The sequence below is a fragment of the Puma concolor genome, chromosome A1 (assembly GCF_028749965.1).
Source record: "Puma concolor isolate L17-30 chromosome A1, mPumCon1.1.hap2, whole genome shotgun sequence".
Lineage (NCBI taxonomy): Eukaryota > Metazoa > Chordata > Mammalia > Carnivora > Felidae > Puma > Puma concolor.
In genome coordinates, this window is record NC_141667.1 from 55,095,895 (window position 1) to 55,117,163 (window position 21,269).

Consider the following 21,269-nt stretch of genomic DNA (forward strand, 5'->3'; position numbering starts at 1 on the left):
AAATGATTATGAATTAAGTTTGGAGATCACTGTATCAGTTGGGTGGCAGGAAATGGAAAGTCTCTTTGAGAGGTTATTAAAGACACTTTAATAACCGCTTATTTACAAAGGTGTGAGCAAGTTTAGGGGGAACTGTTAAGGGATGATGAGCCATCCTAGCAGTAGTAGGAAATAGGTGCAAGGGGAGGAAGTAGTTACCAGAACTTGGTGGGACTTATAGCTGTAAGAGAAGACCCCTGCACAGGCACCATGGACAGCCATTGTCACCCCATCCTCTGGCAGGGAGGAAAACTTCTCTCTCCTTTGGCCCTTTGATCTCTTTCTGGTGCTTTTCATTGGCCAGATCCATAGGGCCAGGAGTCCAGGCGATGCAGTCTATAAAAGTCAGACTTCTGAGACACCAGACAAGATGGAGAAGGCTGGAGAGTGGAACTGAAGGAGCAGATAAATAATATCTAGCACGTGTTGGTATAGATGATATTTTCTAGTTACACATTTGTATCATGGCAAATATGTGGATGTGTTTTTGTTTACAGACACATTTTTTTTTGGGGGGGTATGAAATTGCCTTCTCAACGATTTCATCAGAGAGACCGGAAACTCTTAAGGAACAGGGCTGACATCTTTAGAATTATCTTCCTGTGCCCTGCCCATGGTATAGCCAGTTAATATTCTTTCTCTGGAAAGGGCTGTAAGGAGAATATTTTGGAATATTACACATTTTAGAGAATGTTTTGGAAGTTGTGTACCTGGTTGGCAACTTTACATTTAACAGTATATTTTTGGGATGCTCTATTCTCTCTTATTAAGTTATTGTGGCTCTATCGTTCTCTATTCTGTGAATTTATTTATACTTTATAGGAAGCTGTTTATATTTGTAACCAATATTATCTTCATGCTGAATATGTCTCCTTAAAGAAACCACCTTTCTATACTTCCTAAAAGATTGAATTTAGTTGTATTGCTCTTTTTTTTTGGTTTTATGTCAGAAATTTATTTCACTGTATTCGAAGCTTGCATAAATGCTTATTTGTGAGTATAACACCATATCAGAAGGATTGGATTAATTTTGATTATAGTGTGTTGCCTGTGAAGATTTGAGCATATCTTAATATAGCAGTAAAAAAAAAAAAAAACCCAAACTTTATAGGAACTGTCCATGGAATCCCTGGAGATTTATCTACAGCTTCTGTTTTAAGACTCCAGCTCCTTCCCCCACAGTGAAGAAGTGTTTGGCATGTAGAGTCTCCCTTCATGATACAAACTAACAGCTCAAAGACAAAGTCTTCCACTACAGCTATTCATTAGGTCTCCTGTGTCTGGTAAAGAGGACAGTTCTGGTCTCACACCAAGGGAATAATATGCATACTGATTGCCAGCATCTTTTAGTACCTAATGTGTCCTGGGCACTTGACATACAATTTAGTTCTTCCAGTTGCTCAGGAAGAAAGCTTTGGAGTAAACTTTGAATCCCTTTTTTTTTTCTTCACATACCTATATAAATCTACTCCAGATTGTCTATAAAACAACTCCAGAAGTCTCTACTTTCAAAATATATACAGAATCTGGTCACTTCTCACCACGTGCAATGCAGGGTGCTAGTTCAAGTCACCATCATCTCTCCCCTGGATTCGAGTAGTGACCTCCTAAATGCATTGCCTGTGTCTCTCCCTTCTCCCTTCCATCTTTTTTTTCTATAGAGCAAGCAGAGAAAGGCCTGTTAAAGATCAGATCATGTAGCTCTTCTATTTATATCCCTCCAGTGGCACCCACCTCACAAAGTCATTACCATAGCTTTTAAGGTGGAACCCTATCTTTTCTTAACTCTCTCTCTGACCTCATCTCCTTTTGCTCTCCTCTCATTATATCTACCTACAGCATACTTCTGCCTTTGTATAGGCCATTTCTTCTGCCTAGAATCCTCTTCCTCCAGTTTTTTACTCTCTTATTTCATTCAGGTCTCTTGAAATATGACCCTCTGAGAGAAGCCTTCTCTGAATACTGTATATATAGCAGCCACCATTACTCTCCTTTCACCACATTGTGTTCTTTTTCCTTGTATTACATATCGGCACCTGACATATTTACCTGTTTGTTTCTTCTGCACGCAAATTAAAGCTTCTTAAAGGCTGAGACCTTTGAGGTCCCTGGTCTATCTCTGGCACCTGCTTTAGTAAATGGCACATAGATGGTGTTCATCAAATATGGGTTAAGTAAATGAGTGGATTTAGGAGTAAATCAATTATTCTTAAGAAATACATTATCTAGCGTTTAGCAAAAATAACTCAGAAAATTTTCATTTTAAATAATATTGTATTGAGTACTTACCTGATACTTTGCTAAGCATTTTATCAGCCTTATTGCCAATGAAGGATGTTTTGGTTTATTGTGAGGGAGGGGAATATGCATATCACATACACACACATGTGCACGTGTACATGCAAATATACACATACATATATGTTATGTATGAATGTGCATGTTCATGTATGTATGCATGTATGTGAGTGTGTGGAAGAATGTGCATGCGCTTTGCATGTGTGTGCATGGGTATGAGTATGTTTGTGTTTAAAGTTTTCTTGGCCCAGGAAGGAGATACCTTCCTACTCAATACTTCATTGGAAAATCTCCATCTTCTGTCCTAGGAGCCGGTGCCAAAGGTGGACATGGAAGCAGGAGACAGTGGGGATCTGCACATGAATGAAGAGACCTGACTGTGGAGTATTAGAGGATTTATTAAAGGATTGGACAGTTTTCCTTTATGGTCTTTGTGAAGCCTCGGAGTTACTAACTGCCAGTGCAATATGGTATCACAAAGATAACAGCCTTTACTAGAAGTTCAGTTTTCTATTCCTACCTTGGAAAGCAGCAGCTTAACAAACCCAAGTGGTCAACGTTTATGGTACTCCTGTCTTTCTTCTAGGACCCTTTGAAATATATGTCTTTTGAATTTAGTTTTGCTGGAAAAATCTGCATCCAATTTGAATGAAATTGAATATGTTTCAGGGCTCAAGCAGCATGCCTTCCATCTGAAGCAAAATGGAGATGAATTTCAATTAGATGTTCCCATTATAATCTGTCTCCACCTGTAGTTTTCCATAAAAATTGCTAGGAAGTGTGGTATAATGTATGATCAGGATTTGCCCACTGGCAGCAGTGTCCCATTATCTTAGTAAAAAAGCACAAAATAATTAGTCTGATGCATATAGATAGCAGCTTCTTACAGCAAGTGACTTTAATTGTGGTGAGTAATATATACGGAGTTTGAAGTATTATATATTTCCCTCCCAAGAAGATACCAATTACTAATTCAGTTGACAAAGTAACAATATTTCAGAAGATTTAATGCAAACTGAACATTGTAGTCAATAGCCACTGTAAAATGTCCATTTTATGGTCTTATTTTTGCCTGAGCTTAATTTATGGTAATTTGGTAGTTGCATATAGCCTGGAAGTATGCTGTTGGCTTGAATTAGTACTTGGGTATTGCATAAATCATACTGAATGTGTTGGCTTCATCTAATGCCCTTCTTTCTCCTACATTTGGAATCCTTCTTATCTTGTCATTTCTCTCTCCTCAATCCTACCTGTAAATTCATGGGGCTCTAAGAGCTCAGTATTTAGGAGATCACTTCCTCATAGAGTAGCATCTTCCAAATGCCAGATAGAGTTCTGTGCTTCAGAGGGAGGGAATTTAGCAAAAATTTTTTTTGTGGGATAGAGTATTGGTTTTATCCCACCTTAAGTGCTTTAAAGGAAAATACAATTCCCTCTCCCTGTCCTATTTGCCTCTAAAATCCATGCTAATATAAAAGGCAAGGTTTAAAAGTATTATATTATTTGAACTAATTTTTCCAGTGCTGGTTGATATTAGTTTTTTCAATTTTGTTTTTTAATCTGAAACATAGGACAAATATGCCAGCATGCTCTAAGCTCACAGGTAATCTACCTGGGGACCTAAATAATATGAATCATCCAACTGTATGGTAAGATTTAGTTTAGGTGACTGGGCTTCAAAGAAATACATTGGATGTTTCAGAACAAATGAGATAATTGCTTATGTTCTGCTGTTCTTTTATACTTGTTGATAAAGATTTTCAATTTTTAGTTGTGGTTAGTCATTTTTAAAAATGATTAAAAATTTTAAGTCAATAAATGTCACATAGACATCTAATTGTGAGCAACCTCATTTTAAATGTTGTAGGAAACCATGTTTTAAAATGTAGGTTCTTCTCTTGAACCCATAAAATCATAATACAATATCGACATCTCTTCCTAAGTTGGATAACAATATTCTTCTAATTTAGTTACACAACTCTCTTCCTTTACTTATAATCATAATAGTTAACATCTGTACATAAATTATACCGAACTTTTATAGGCATTACCAGTTTTAACCCACATATCAGCCCCCCATGTTGTAAGCATTATTATCTACAATTTAAATGAAGAAACAAGCAAATTTAAAATGGTATATTTTCTAATTATAAAATGACAAATGTTTATTGTAGGAAATCTCAAAAGTGTCAAAAGTACACAGGTGTTGTTGGGAAGACTGACCAAACAACAATATAGAAAAGACACAAATTACCAATAGCATGAATAAAATAAGTCGATATCACTACAGACCCCACAGATATTAAAAGGACACTAAAGAAATGCTACAAACAACTCTATGCACATGAATTCAATATTCAATAATAAGAAAAATATACTAATTCCTTAAAAAATACTATTACCAAATTCACTGAAGATGAAATAGGTAACCTGAATAGTCCTATCACTTTATTAAAAAGCTGAATACGTAGTTTAAAACCTGTAAAAGAAATCTATGGCCCAGGTGGTCTGACTGGTGAATTCTAGCAAATATTTCAAGAAGAATGAACATAAATTTTATACAGTTTCTTTTTCCTTTGTCAAAAGTATAAATACACAGATCATTGGAGAATCCAGAAATAGATCAACACAAATATGACCATTTGATTTTATTTGCATTTGAGTATCTTATCTATTTTAATGAAAAACTATCTTTAAACAATTTTATATTTACAGAAAAATTAAACAATTTTATATTTACAGAAAAACTGAGAAGATAATAGAGTTCCTATATACCCCCTACCCACAGTTTCTTCTATTATTAACATCTCACATTAATATGGTACATTGGTGGGGCGCCTGGGTGGCTCAGTCAGTTAAGCGTCTGACTTCCACTCAGGTCACGATCTCGCGGTCCGTGAGTTCGAGCCCAGCGTGGGGCTCTGGGCTGATGGCTCAGAGCCTGGAGCCTGCTTCCGATTCTGTGCCTCCCTCTCTCTCTGCCCCTCCCCTGTTCATGCTCTGTCTCTCTCTGTCTCAAAAATAAATAAACGTTAAAAAAAACATACGGTACATTGGTTATAATTAATGAACCAATATTGATACATTATTATTAACTAAAGTTCGTACCTTTTTTATTTAAAGATTTCTTTAGCTTTTACTTAAACTCTTTTTTCTGTTCCAGAGTTCGATGGAGGATACACATTACATTTAGTTGTCACGTGTACTTAGGTTCTCTCTTAGCTGTGGCAGTTTCTCAGATTTACCTTGTTTTTGTTCACCTAGATAGTCTTGAAGAGTATGGTTGGGTCTTTTGTAGATTGCCCCTCAATTGGGATTTTCCTGATTTTTTTTCTAAGTGTTTATTTATTTATTTTTTAGTTTTTGAGAGAGGGGGGAGAGAGAGAGGGAGACCGCGAGTGTGAGCAGGGAAGGAGCAGAGAAAGAGGGGGACAGAGGATGTGATGTGGGCTCTGTGCTGATAGCAGAAAGCTTGACATGGGGCTCAAACCCATGAACTGTGAGATCATGACCTGAGCTGAAGTTGGACGCTTAACCGACTGAGCCACCCAGGCGACCCCCTGAAGTTTTTTCATAGACTGTGGCTTTATTTTTGGGGGAGGAAGATCATAGAGGTAAAATATCTTTTTCATCACATTATATCAAGAGCACATACTACCAATGTGACTTACCACTGTTGATGTTGCCTTTGATCATCTGGCTGAAATAGTGTTTGTCATTTTTCAACTGAAAACTTTTCATTTCCCCTGTTTTCCATACTTAACTATTTGGAGGCAAGTTGCTATACCTAGCCCATACTTAAGGAGTGGGGGGTTATGTTCCCTCCTCCTTGAGGAAAGACTATGTAACTAAACTACCTGAAATTCTTCTGCATGGAAGATTTAGCTCTTTTCCCTATTTATATCTATCTATCTATCTATCTATCTATCTATCTATCTATCTGGGAGTATGGGTCCATGAATATTTATTTTATGGGTTATAATCCAATATGACTTTGTTTTGTTGCTCAAATTGTTCCAAGTCAGAACATTGGGAACTCTTTCAATTGGCTCCTGTTTCACTTTCGTATGCCCTGATGGTGTTTTTTGTTTTTTGTTTTTGAAAGTACTTCCTTAATTCCTGGCACTACAAGTTGCTCCTGGCACATCTTGTACATTTCCTACTAGGAACCTCTTCTATATTTTCTGTTTCAGCCCTAGAATCCCCCCATTCCTTCATTCTCCAAGAAGACCTGGTTCTTTTTCTTGGATAGTGGTATTAGAAACCAAGACCTGGACACTAAGTTTGTCCACTGCTACTGAGATGTTACTGACTCTAGGCCCTTTGGTTGATGGATCAGGGAAATTTATATTTGTATACTGTGTCTATACATGTGTTTATAACTATTTCTGCATGTAATCATTTTAATTGATATTAAGCTAAACAGGAGTTAATGATGTCTCCAACTCTAATATCATATGGATCTTTCTAGCTCCTTCTCTTGTTTATCCGTAGACCCCACTCCAACAATAAGAACTTGGGCTTCCATCATTCACCATTTATACTCTTAATTGTTTAATTCCAGTATACATGTATAGCTGAGTTAGATTTGTTAACCTTTTCTTGCATGGGAAAAATTTTATCAACTAAAGCATAGTGTTTACACTTGATCTTAGCCAAAACGATAAGAAGTGACTGAGCATAGCATTTAAATAGAGTTTCTTTTACCTTTAATTTTATAAATTCCATTAATTTCCAAAGTTACTTAGGTCAGCATCACCTCTTCCAGTGAGGTAGTTTTATACATTTGTAATACTGTTAGATTGCTTTGTCACATTCTATATTCCATTCTGGGATCATATGTCATCCTAAGTAATTTTTAAAATTTTGCATACATTAAGGTCCATTGTAAAGTTTTATAAGTTGAATGGCTTTGACAGGTGCATAATGTCATATGTCAGGAATCATACAGCATAGTTACACCACTCTAAAAATTCCCCATGCTTCAATTCTCCCTTCTAAACCCCTGGCAATCCCTGATCTTTTTACTGTCTCTATAGTTTTGCCTTTTCTACAATGCCATATAATTGTCATCAGACAGTATATAGCCTTTTCAGACTGGCTTCTTTTACTTAAAGATATGCGTTTATGATTCTTCCATGTATTCTCATGACTTGATAACTCATTTATTTTTGTTCATAAATAATATTCCATTGTATAATTGCCATTTGACTTTTTCAAAGGTGCCTAAGTGATTCAATGGAAAAAGTATAGTCCTTTTGACAATGTTGGAACTATTTGGGTCCATTACAAACCATGGCACTCAATCTTGTATAAAATCCTTGTATAAAAATCAACTAAAAATGAATTACAAATCTAATTTTAAAATTATAAAACTTTTAGAGGAAATATTCAAGACCTGGAGTTGAGCAAAGTGTTCTTAGATGGAACTCCAAAAGCAAGATCCATAGAAGAAGTTGATAAATTGGAATTTATCAAATATAATACCTTTGCCCTGCAAAAGACACTATTTAGAGAATAAAAAGACAAACTACAGACTGGGAGAGAATATTTGCCAACCACATGTCCAACAAAGGACTTGCATCCAAAAAATATAAAAACTCTTAAAACTTGGCACACTGGGGTAGCTTAGTAGGTTAAGTGTCTGACTCTTGATTTTGGCTCAGGTCATGATCTCATGGTTTGTGAGACTGAGACCCAATCTGGGCTCTGTGTTGACCGCACAGAGCCTGCTTGGGATTCTCTCTCTCTCTTTCTCTCTCTCTGTCAAAATAAATAAATAAACATTAAAAAAATTCTCAAAACTCTATAGTAAAGAAACAAGCAAACTAATTTCAAACTTGGGAAATACTTGACTTTACCAAAGAATATATACAAATGGCACATGAAAAGATGTTCAACACCATTAACCAACAGGGAAGTGAAAATGTGTGGTCTGTCCTCTTGGTACGTCTCTGAATTCCTCTCCTGTGTTTTCCTACCTCACTTGCTCCACAATCAGCCACAAGCATATCTTTGCTGTTCTTAGAACATCCCAGGTACAGTCTTGACTTCTACTTGAAATGTACTTCATCCAAATATTCCCAAAGCTAGCTCTCTCGCCTTTTTCAAACTTTGCTAAATGTCACCACCCTAATGAGGCTTACTCTCTCCATCACGTTTAAATTGCAATCCCCTGTTCCTGTGCTCTCAGCTCCTCCCTGTTTTACTTTTTCATAGTGTTTATTACCTTCCAACAATTTGTATAAAGTACTGATGGTATTTATTGTTTGTTGATTACCTTTATCTACTAATATCTAAATTCATGGAGACAGAAATTTTGGGTTTTATTTACAGATGGACTCCAGTGGTTTGCTTACGGTAGATTAATGGTAAATATTTATTGCTTATATTAAAGAAATAAAGTTATTGCCCACCATTTTATAGAATGTTTATATTATGCTCTAAATATCAAACATCATTTTTATGTGCTTTAAAGCTTTATTAATTTAGTGGTTAGTTATCGGGGGTAGTTGTGTACCATTACATTTTTCTGTATGTGCATTAGAGTGACATGATGATTTCACACAGAATCACTAATTCTAAGACTTATGACTGAGTATTCTTCTTTCTCAATGTTACTTTATCTTTCTATATCTTTCTGTCTTCCTTCTTTCTTGTTTTTTTTCACAGGAATTTATAATTAGGATAGATTAGTGGTATTCTTTTTTAAAAATTTTTAATGTTTATTCATTTTTGAGAGAGAGAGAGAGATCAGGAGCAGGAGAGGGGCAGAGAGAGAGGGAGACACAGAATCCGAAGCAGGCTCCAGGCTCTGAGCAGTCATCACAGAGCCCAATGCAGGCCTGAACTTATGAACCCTGAGATCATGACTTGAGCCAAAGCCAGACGTTTAACCGGCTGAGCCACCCAGATGCCACCCAGGTACCCCAATTAGTGGTATTCTTTTATTCTTTTTCCGCAAGTATGAAATAATGCTTTTTTAAGAACTCAGGAGTTTACGGTAGTGTTATTAAATACCATTTATGAAAATAGTCTGTTTTTCATAGTAAGGGATGATGTTGCAACAGAACAAGGCTTTGCCTTTTTATTCACCTAAAATATGGAATTGGTACCAAAGCACCCAAGTAGAACCTATCAGAAATAAACAAGTAGATGTTCATTTTCCCTGAACAAATTAGGTAAGTTCATGGAAGCAGAAGTTTGGCTAGTTCCATTTTTACCTTATTGCTTATGTCCACAGTCAAGCTTTTTGGATATACCTTCAATGAGAAGAAAAGATCAAGATTTTTGGTTTTGCAAAGTATTACTCAAAACACATATTATGGGTGACTTAGCTCTTAGTTCAGTTCTTAGCTCAAGCTCATGCTTGAAAGTACTGATGTTGTTACGTCTGTATAAAATAAAGCAAATGGCACAGGTTTAAAAAACCTACACAGTCAATCTTTACATTGAGAGCTGTCTAGGTTTAAATGGCTATTTGTTCTTTGACAAATCTCTCCAGAAAGCAGTAGAATGAGGACTACCTTTGGAGCCAGAAAATGCTGGGATTCAAGAGGAGAAAAGCAAATTCCTTGGTTTCCCCGTGAGTACAGCCTAGTGGTGGGAGATGGGTATTTAATAAAATAATCACAATGACATGTAACCACAAACTAGAAGGGCTTCCAAGTAGAGTAAAGGGAGCTATAGAGAGGATAGAGAGTGGTGGATCTGTCCGGGAGGCACAAGGCAGGTATCCTTGGGTGTTTTAGTTGTATGTAAAAAGTGAGAAAGTGTAGAAGGTGATGTGAGATGAATGGGAAGAGTTTCCAGCCCGAGGCAACAGTATTAAAAAATCCTGAAGGCAGAAAGGACCATGGCATGTTGTCAGAGCAGGATAAAGGCCAATAGGACTAAAGTATAGAGAAGGGGGCAGGGCGGGGCATGTTCGTAGATAAGTAGGTAAAGGCTAGATCAGGCATTGCCTTACGGGTGCCAGTTGGAATCTTGATCTATATTAAATAATTCCTAACAGTTTTGGGAATTCATAAAAAGGTTTTATACAAAACTCAGATGTTTAGAACTTGGTTTCAAAATATCACTTGACATTACCAAATGTGGAAAATCAACTTAAGGGAGCTGGACTGGAAATAGGCTAGTTAGGAGGCTATGTAGTGTTAGTAAAAATCAGGCGAGTGATGGTTTGGACTAGAGTGGTTTGGACGAGATCAGTCAGGAGGCTTCTATATTTAAAAAAAAGTTTTTTTTAAGTGTATTTATTTTTGACAGAGAGAGAGAGAGAGACAGAGCATGAGCAGGGGAGGGGCAGATAGAGAGGGAGACACAGAATCCGAAGCAGGCTCCAGGCTGCAAGCTGTCAGCACAGAGCCTGACATGGGGCTCGAACTCACGGACCATGAGATCATGACCTGAGTTGAAGTCAGACGCTCAACCGACTGAGCCACCCAGGCGCCACAGGATGCTTCTATATTAATCTAGGCAGGAGATGAGGGTGATTTGGACTAGAATGGTTGTATAGGAGTTGGAGAGGGACAAATGTGTTCTCCATAGCTTTCTTGTTTCTTCAGTGTTGTATGGACCAGTATAGGCTGTCCATGTAATTAACTGATGCAATGAATTAACTGCCTAATGTCAGTTGATAGGAAATTTTCAGGTGTGGCTATGGTTTAACTGATCCATTTTGGAGATCAAATAGTGCAGTTTTTTAAAGGACTGAGATTTCTATCAAGATTTTCCTACAGTTTTAAGAAAATGGCATGATGTTGTTAGGAATAACAGTGCAGATAATCTGTCAAAGCTCCAAGAAAACACCAGAAGAGGAGGGCCCTTGATTCAGGAATTGATGCAATGGCTGGCAGCTAACACAGCAGCAGAAGGTAGGGAGGTGACAGACACGCAAGGCAGATGTTCTACTGAGCTCCTCCATCTGGATGGGGCCTTTTGGTTCTACTGCTCTTTCCCCGCTATGCAGGAAGCAAGTGCCAATGATGCATCTTCATTAGGATGAACAGGACTTTGGATAGATGAAAAGCAATTGCCACTTACCGAAAGCCCAGGGTCAATGAGCACCCAAATATGGTATTGATAGCACTGGGGGAAAGTGACAGGACCATAATCTATTCAGCAAGTGTCTTCTTTTGTAAGAGGACTTATCGGCATCTAATCCCAACCTGCATCAAAAATACAGGAATGAAATGTGTTAACAATAGCTATATTTTGATCACTCATTCTGCCAGACTCTCTATGATCTGCTCCATTCCTTTCCCCTTATTTCTCATTTCCCCCTACTCCCCCCATTGACCACTGTACACAAGCCACCACAACTTCGTCATTATTCCTTGAAGATCCCAAGCATGTTGCCATCTCATGGAATTTGCACTTGCTGTTTTCTGTTTAGAATTCTCTTCTTCCATGTCTGTGCATGACTTGTTCTATCACTTTAATAGGTCTCCTCTCAAATTCATCTCCAAAGAGAGGCCTTACTTGATCATCCTATCCCCAATTAGTACCTTTGGTTACACTCTAGCCTTTCGCACTGCTTTTGTTTCTCTACATAGTTCTCTGCACTGCCCAACTGTAAAATGGACATATTTGTGTATCACACTGATTAGAATGGAGGTTCAGTAATGTGGAGATTTTGACAGTTGTCTTCATTGTGCGATCCTGAGTATGTAGAACAGTATTTACACAGAGTAGGCACCCAAGAAGTACTGGGGTGAATCACCAAATGGATCTTATTTAATATCCACAGTGCAATCTGAGAAATAGGTGTTATTGTTATCCAATTTAACAGAAGAGGGAACAAGATTAAGTATTTTATACAAAATCAAAAAGATACTGATTTTAGAATCTGCTCTTTTTACTTAAACCGTTTTGTTCCATTTTAATCTTTGATTTTCTCTAAATCATATAAAGTGAAGAGGAACATCAGATAATACTACTTACTTTTGTTATCAAAACTGTCCTTTTGCTAGGCCAGAGGGTATAATACAGAGGATGATGGTATGGCTAGTGTTTAGGTATAAGAAAACCCTTTTGATACTGGAAGTAGAAACAGAAAATTGTTATGGACTAAATATTTGTGCTCATCAAAAGTCCTATGTCGAAACCCTAACCCTAATATGACAGTAGTAGGAGGTAGAGTCTTTGGGGAGGTTTAGATGAGGTCAGGAGGCGAGTCCTTATATGAGATTAAGAGCTCTTTTAAGAAGAGATAAGAGAGAGTGACATTTCTTTCTCCCTTTCTCCCTCTATCTCTGTTTCTCTACCATGTGAAGACACAGCAAAAAGGTAGCAGTCTGCAAGGGGGCTTTCACTGGCAACCAAATCTGTCTGTACCTTGATCTTGGACTTTCCAGTCTCCAGAACTGTGAGAAATAATGTTTGTTGTTGAAGCCACCTAGTCTATTATATTCTGTTGTAGCAACCCAACCTAAAACAAGAATATTCTCTGAGCATTTATGCTCAAGGTCGCCTCTTTTGCAAGTTATACAAGAGACTTGATATGTATATGTCTCAAAGAAGAGGCTTGGCATGATGCTTCTGAGGAGCAGACAATGACCTTTCTGGACAAAGGACAAATGAAAGAAACTGAAAATAAATGTCCAGGAGATTCTCAGCCTCTAGCTAGAGTTCCCCAGGAAAGAAAATTGTAACCTCTCAGTCTCCTGAAGATGAAGCTCAGAAACACCATTTTTTAATTTAACAGTCTGTGTGGCCAGAGGCAGAGAGTGGCATCACTGATGAGGATTTAATGATGTGAGGCTCTATTTGTGTAAATAACTGTAGGAAATCCCAGAGTTTACAAGTGGTAATGACCATAGACTCCAGCTTCCTAAAACCAGGTGTGCAGTGTAATCTTTTCATGCATGTCCTGATCTACCTCAGGTTGAATGCTTTTGGTGAGAGCCATTATATTAATTTTCCTTCCCTATTTCTCAATTCCAGGTTACCTTGTATGGAAAACCAGACACTCTCCTCACAGAAAGATCTAAGCTGCTGAACTTCTTTGTGAACTATTATGAGTATGTCCTTGAGTGGCTATTTTTTGTGTCACCAGGTGTAGAAATATGTCTTTGTTAACAAGCACATTACTGTAGTATGTGCATTTTAAATGCATTTTAAAAACTTGAATGCTGGGTTATTCTGGATAATTATTACTTTTTTAAAAAATTTTTTGATTAGCTGAGAGTTAGGCACCATCTTCTTCTTTTTTCCCTGACACTGGAAATCAGGAATAATGCTTGAGTTCACTCCTCTGTCATTAAAAACAGTATATTAAACCTAATGAGAGCCCCTTATAATTAAAAATCTAGGAGTGTACCAGGTAAATCCTTTCAATTTATCAATTTTCAGTGATTATTGTAGATATAAGATTGGCCTAAGTGTTGGTTGGTTATAAACCATATCTAGAATTAAAAAAAATAATCACCCTTTATAAATACCCTGTTTCATGGGGCGCCTGGGTGGCGCAGTCGGTTAAGCGTCCGGCTTCAGCCAGGTCACGATCTCGCGGTCCGTGAGTTCGAGCCCCGCGTCAGGCTCTGAGCTGATGGCTCAGAGCCTGGAGCCTGTTTCCGATTCTGTGTCTCCCTCTCTCTCTGCCCCTCCCCCGTTCATGCTCTGTCTCTCTCTGTCCCAAAAATAAATAAACGTTGAAAAAAAAAATTAAAAAAAAAAAAATAAATAAATAAATACCCTGTTTCATTCAAATGGGAAAACCCTAGTGAGTAGAATGTTATGGTAGTTTGTGTTTCAAAGCTCCATTATATTTTTAGATTTTCTCTATGAAATATTGATGTTTCTGTTTCCTTCTTTTCTTTTTAAATATCAGTTTAATATCTCCACAATCTTATAATACCTTCATTTCAATGCTATTCCTAAACTTCTAAAAATGTACTGAAATCTTAACTTTAATTGTAGTTGTTACATGGACTCATTTGATTTAAGCAATTTTAAAATGCAATTGAGATTTCTTCCACCATTTTTTGAATGTGAGAAAGAAAATAAAAATGATTGGTTTAGTAAGAACAAAAATAAATGAGGGGCGCCTGGGTGGCGCAGTCGGTTAAGCGTCCGACTTCAGCCAGGTCACCATCTCGCGGTCCGTGAATTCGAGCCCCGTGTCAGGCTCTGGGCTGATGGCTCAGAGCCTGGAGCCTGTTTCCGATTCTGTGTCTCCCTCTCTCTCTGCCCCTCCCCTGTTCATGCTCTGTCTCTCTCTGTCCCAAAAATAAATAAACGTTGAAAAAAAAAATTAAAAAAAAAAAGAACAAAAATAAATGAAATATCAAAATAAGACAAAATACACAATTTACATAATTTATTATTACAATCGTAATATGTATTCCCATTTTAGTTTTATTTAACAATTCTTTATGTAGACCTCACCATATTCCAGGCATGGTTCTAAGGCCTGGGTGGATTTTAAGTCTCTTTGTTAATCCTTAATATTACCCCTATGAAGTTTTTACTGTTATTCCCATTTTACACATCAGAAAATGAGACAGAGAAGTTATATAACTTTCCCAAGGTCGCGGTACTATTAAATGAAAGAGTTGTGATTTGAAACACCCAGATTATGTGCTTTCAACTGTTATACTATGCTGTCAGTCTTGGCTGCTTAAAAGACAGAAATGTTCAAAATGTCAACTTCCAGTACCCATCACTGTTTAGGGCTATTAATATCTGGAAATAAATGAATTTTATGACCTATCTCTCATACCTCAGGAATATATAATGAATATTTTATAAGTATGCATTTATGCATGTCACACACACACACACACACACACACACACACGCACACTACAATAAAAATACAGTCTTAACTACATTATAGTTCTGGCATTTCCTTACGATTTGTCCTCTCCAAAGATTCAGGCATTTCCAGATAATCCCAGAAGAAGCTAATGGAGATGGCCCTGTCCTCATCATTCTGTAGTTATTATTTTTTGTCCTGCTTCACCTTTGGGTGCTGATTATCTCTGTGTTCTATGCTTTTCCACATTCTATGCGAATCCATGATACACTCATGCATAACTTATAGCATGGTTGATTTATGACAGTCAAAAATACCGAGTAGCCTGCAGTTACTCAACTTTCCCTCTGAAATAAAATCAGAAAAGCCAAAATTCTCATTATGACTCAGATGTGAATAAATATATAGCTTTTTTTCCCCCCAAACTGATTTCCTATTGCTCTCATGTTTTTCTTTTAGTTATTCCCTCTAACAGAAGAAAGAAGAATAGAAGAATAGAAGTTATTCTCTTCTAATAGAAGAAAAAAAAAACCCATAAACTTGCCAGTCATATTAACTGGGACGCCTCTAGTTTGAAACCATCTCTTATAGATACAAAGTAGTCAGTTTAGAGTTGGTACTAAAGGCTATTTGTCCTGGGCTAATTCCTATGGTATTGAATTGTTTGGGTCCCCCAAATGCTGGCATCTGCCCTGGATCACCATGGGCCCTATTCTTGTCTCTGGTTGTGAGGTCCCTACTCTGTGACACCTTGTCCTGAGTACTGCTCTTCTCCTGTTCCCCAGACCTATTAATACCCATAACAGAATGCTGCAGTAGGATTTTTCAAAGGCACAAGGATGTTATAGATGCTCTTTAACTAAGTAAGTGCCAGATTAGAACAGCCTATTTAAGGGAGAAGAAAAAAAAAAAAAAGGAGAGAGTAATCTTTCAGTCAAATTGAAATTATAGAAAGGAGTCAAAATGCTGACAGGAGAGGATTTGGTGAAAAGATTTCCTTTACAGAATGTTATGCTAAACCCTGTATTAGTCAGGTTTTTCCAGGGAAACAGAACCAGTAGGATGTGTGTGTGTGTGTGTGTGTGTGTGTGTGTGTGTATGTAGATATGTGTGTATATGTATGTAGGTATATATAAAGAGAGATTTATTTTAAGAAATTGAATAATGCAGTTGGGAGGTGGCTGGTAGGAGAGCCTACAGCTGGGACCTCTGTGGACTTTTGGACTTCACTCAGGTCAGAAAGAGCTCGAGGAGCCTGAGTAAAGGCAGAGAGAGCCCCTGAGAGACTACATTTAGGAAATAACTACATGTCCACTAATGGACAAACAGATAATGCATCTTTCCCATGGAGCAAATGAGGGCCGCATCAAGATCAGACCTATCTCTGAACTGCCTTAGGTTCTGCCCTGAAGGAGGGCAAACAGCTTCCAACTGTGAAAGTCTGTGTATTAGAGTGGCCACTGGGGAACCACACTGAAGGAGAAATCTCATCCCTGTCCTTGGAAGCACCTAAAAGGGTAGGAGGCTTTGCAATGCCCACAAAAGTACCCAGTTTAAATATCTGCCAGACTGAGAGGGCATGATGTTGCTCTATTACCTTCATGCCATGTGGTATGTAGTGCCTGATGAATACTTAGTTGGGCTTCTCTGAGTTGCTTCTGGCTTCCTCAGCTATAACCATGGAATGGGGCACCCACTCCCAGTATTCTTAAATTCCAACAACATTGTGTGGGTATTTCTGTGCCTTTTCCATCCTGAAGGTTGTTGATTTCTGGGATGTTCTCATCTTTCTCTTTTTTTCTTCCTCCCTCCCTCCCTCCCTCCCTCCTTCCCCTCCCCTCCTCCTTTCTTTCCTTCTTTCTTCCTTCTTTCCTTCCTCCCTCCTCTTTTCTTTCTTTCTTGCTTTCTCTCTCCCTTCCTCCCCCCCTCTTTCTTTCCTTTCCTTTTCTTTCTTTCTTTCTTTCTTTCTTTCTTTCTTTCTTTCTTTCTTTCTTTCTAGCATTGTAAAAGGTTCCCTTGTTCATCCTCCTTTCAGGCAGGAAGTTTTGCCTTATGTTATAGTATATTCTTTTTCTACTCCTTATTAGTGACATAATATAATGCAAGAAAAGAATGCAAGGAACCGAGTGTATTTTAGCAAAACCAAAAAGTATTTAGGGAGATGATCTTATGGCTGTTTCATTAGAATAGCTTCTCTCCTTTGTTCTGCTGCTGTCAGTGGAATTTCATGGACTTGCCTTGCTTGTGGATGTTTGAGTACAGCCCTTAATGCACTAAGAATGTTAACTCATGGTTGCCTCTTACACTACACAATAAATTTCTCTTTATCTAGATACAGATCCCTTTTATTCTTTTCTTTTTTCTGTATTTAAAAATCATAAGGTTAATTTTCCAGCCTGGATTAGAGAAGAATGATAATAACCCTATTTCAGTATTTTACTCTTTTTCTTCTATGTTGCTTTACAATCCAGGGTCAGTCCAGGGTCCTTTGGAGTCAAAGGAATGGATACATTGGAAAATAACTATAGTAAAATCTGTTTAAAGGTGCATGAGGAAAATAAAATCTTGATTTTCTTTAGACAAAAAAGATACATGAATATTCAATCATGGTGATTTCTAATAATTTTACCATTTTGTCTCAATAGATGGTGGAGTGACTTTCTTTTTTTCTAGTGGGGGGGTTGGAAGCATATTTTCAGTAAAGATTTTAATTGTGTAATTTGACTTCTTAAAAATAGGATGCTAGATGTAATATCTGTATATGCATTTTCATTAAACATTCTTTTCAATCAGATATATTTAAAGATTCTTGTTTGGGCTAAGTCAGATTTGTCAGCTCTTCAATCAGTTTGTAGTACATTGTAAAAGAATATACTCAAAACAGAGCTAAGCTGTCAAGCTGTGACAACTTTGAATGAGGAAGATTTTCAAAAATTATGAGTGAGATATTTTAAATGTCTCCTTGACATCCATAGCACTATTCAAAATACTTCATCAGAGGCATGTGCTTTACAAATGTACTTGAAAATTAATGTGAGGAGTGCAATTTGTCAGTCTTTGTCTTAGCAAGCGCATCACTGACAGTCACAGAACCTCTACAGTAATACAGCACTGAATCTCTCCACCTAGGTGCTGCTGGGATGGGGAAGAGATGGAGTGACCTATTCAAGGGGCAGTTAGAAGGGCCTCTAGCAAAGCAGAAACATAAGAGGCTTGATTCCAAGTCCTGTTGATACCTGTTTGAGCCGGTGGCGAATGGCAAACTCCATTTGTCCTTTGCCAGGAGGATTGTGTGATTTAGTGATTCCTCAAAGGAGCCATTTCATCCTTAGCTGTGAGTCAGGGACATGAGCTATTTGTCCTGACCTCAGCTCATAATAGGGAAGGCTATGGCAAAGAGACAAAGCCTTGGCTATTTATTTTAAATAAGTCTCTTAAGGGGTAAAGAAAAATCACAGGCCTGGGGCTGTCCTACCCTAGCTTCTTCTAAATTTAAGGAAACCTTTCCAACACCTGACCTGGAAGAACCCTCCAGGGACACCACTTAATTGGTGAAGGGGCTTAAGAATGGATCACATTGAGCCATAGACTTTCATGTTTCTTTTCACTGCTTCTCAGTACCTGTCAAATGCATGTGTTGTATGCTTATCTGTTGCTAAAGTTTACGAAATCAAGGTGGGGAAGGCACACAGTGCTGGATATTGAAGAGAAAAACTTAAAATAGATTAAAGGTCATCCTGTCTTCCATTTGCATAGTGTCTCTGGTCTTTTAAGGTACCCCAAAGGGAAATTCACAGCAAAGATTCATGGCAGTGTCACAGAACCCAAACTTAGGAAGGTCGGGTTCCAAGACCCAAAAGAAACATAGGTGGCCACTGCCTCTTGGACCTTGGAGCCTTCTCTTCTGTGTGTCTGCCTTTCTCTCTGTCTCTCTAGAGAGAAGAGGAGGTGCCTCAAGAATGGAGAATGGTCAACAGTATTAGATGCTTCTGAGGCATCATAGTAGAATAATAGGGGCTGTACAAATAGCCTTTGGGCTTAGTGACAAGGGTGACCTTAAGGAGAGCTGTTTCAGTGGAGTGGGGAGGCAATACATCATAATGGAGTGGGTTGAGAAGTGTGTGAGAGGTAAGAATATGGTAGTAAGATAACTACTTGATACTTTACCTATTCTCATTGTTCCATAGCTAACCAACTACGTAAAAGGGGACTCAGAAAGATTCAGTACTTTACATGGGATTATACATTTAGTGAATGGCAGACACAGGATTCAAACATTTAAATGTCTGCCTTGCAGGGTTAAGCTCTTACCTGCAGTTAATTTTTCTACCACTTTCATCAGGGCCATGGGTATGTGGCTGCTTATGGTCCCAGGGCATGCTGAATATATTTGTGACCACTGATACTGTACAAAAGTGATAGCTGCCATGTTTTTCTTAGGCTCACAAAAATATGACATAGCACAAGGAAGCAGTTTGTATTGTTAATCCACTTATTAAGGTAGACTTACTATCACATAATTGTCTAGTTTGTTCCAACCTTCCAATATCACTTGCAGGAACGATACCATTTTGGTGGCCTACTGTCCCTTATCAGGGCACCTATAATGATACAGTATTTTGCTATTTGACTTGTACATTCTATGTGTGGGTTTTAGAATAAAAGAATAATAGAGACAATTAGCTCTGCTAAATGCATCTTGGAGCCATGTGCTAGCTTATCTATGGATTTTCTCCTTAGATGTTTAAATATTCCCCCTGCAATTTAGGTTTCAAGAAACAAAGGAGATCTGATTTAAGATAATTCTCTTGGTAAGAAAGCAATTGCTGTTGCAATCTGCCATTCACCCAGAGCCATTGATCCCAGGATAAACATTCATTTATCAGAGAATTCAAAATAAAACACAACATATGCTGTCGTTTATAACAAATTGATGGGTAGAATTCTGCATTCTTCTTAGGTTCTCCTATCTAAGCATTGTTTCATTCATTTGGTGAAAATTACCGTAATATATCAGTTTTGGCTCCTCTTGCCATTATTTTAAACTCCAACTATATGCTGGTTATTATTATTATTTTTTATAAAGTCAGCCCATTATCTTAATTAACCTCATTGTACTATTAAAAAGTTTATTTAAAACTGTCTTTTCAAAGCATTATTAGGATTTTTTTTTTTTTAACGTTTATTTATTTTTGGGATAGAGAGAGACAGAGCATGAACGGGGGAGGGGCAGAGAGAGAGGGAGACACAGAATTGGAAACAGGCTCCAGGCTCTGAGCCATCAGCCCAGAGCCCGACGCGGGGCTCAAACTCACGGACCGCGAGATCGTGACCTGGCTGAAGTCGGACGCTTAACCGACTGCGCCACCCAGGCGCCCCACATTATTAGGATATTTAAATACAGTCTCTTTTATAAGCCACTCCATCGTTTGGAGTTGTTGAGTCCACAGTGTGCTGGTAGGTGCTTGGGAGGAGTTCAGGCATCTGGATTGTTACTTTGGTCTTGTGTGGTGATATTCTTACAGCAACCATATAATCATCTTCTAAAAGCTGTGGTCCAGGTGTAAAGAGGTTGTGGCCATGAAGACATGCTTTTCATTAGAATTGTTATTGAGTTTTGCAATCTGCACATAGCAGGCAAAATGACCATGAGATGGTACTTAATTGGTCTGTTTATTATTTCAGAAAGGAAGAAAAGTTCACAATTCTGGTCATTGCAAAGCCTCCAAATTGGAGATTAAAAAACAACAACAACAACAACAACAACAACAAAAAACCATAAAACACTTGTGTGAACACAGATTCCCTCCTTTCATTTTTTAAATGTAGATATTTTTTTCTTGAATAATGAGTGTCTTGTAGGACAAGAGGCTCTTGACTGAAAGTTGGCATTAAAATACTTGCTATCTAACAGCAGTATAAGCAGATTGTACAAAGGAGACCACTGTTTAATCACTGAAGTTCAAAACCAAGGTTTTTCTCTGCGAAGGGTGTTTGGAGCCTCTAAAAAAATGCAACAGATGGGTACCTCAAATTTAAATTCTTTTGATAATGATTAAGGATTTTCTGCTTAAAAATGATGAAAATAAAACTTTCACTGACAGCCTTTGAAGATGACAGGAGAAGATCTATCAGGAAATTATAAATTTTTTGTGGGTTTCATTTTAAAGTA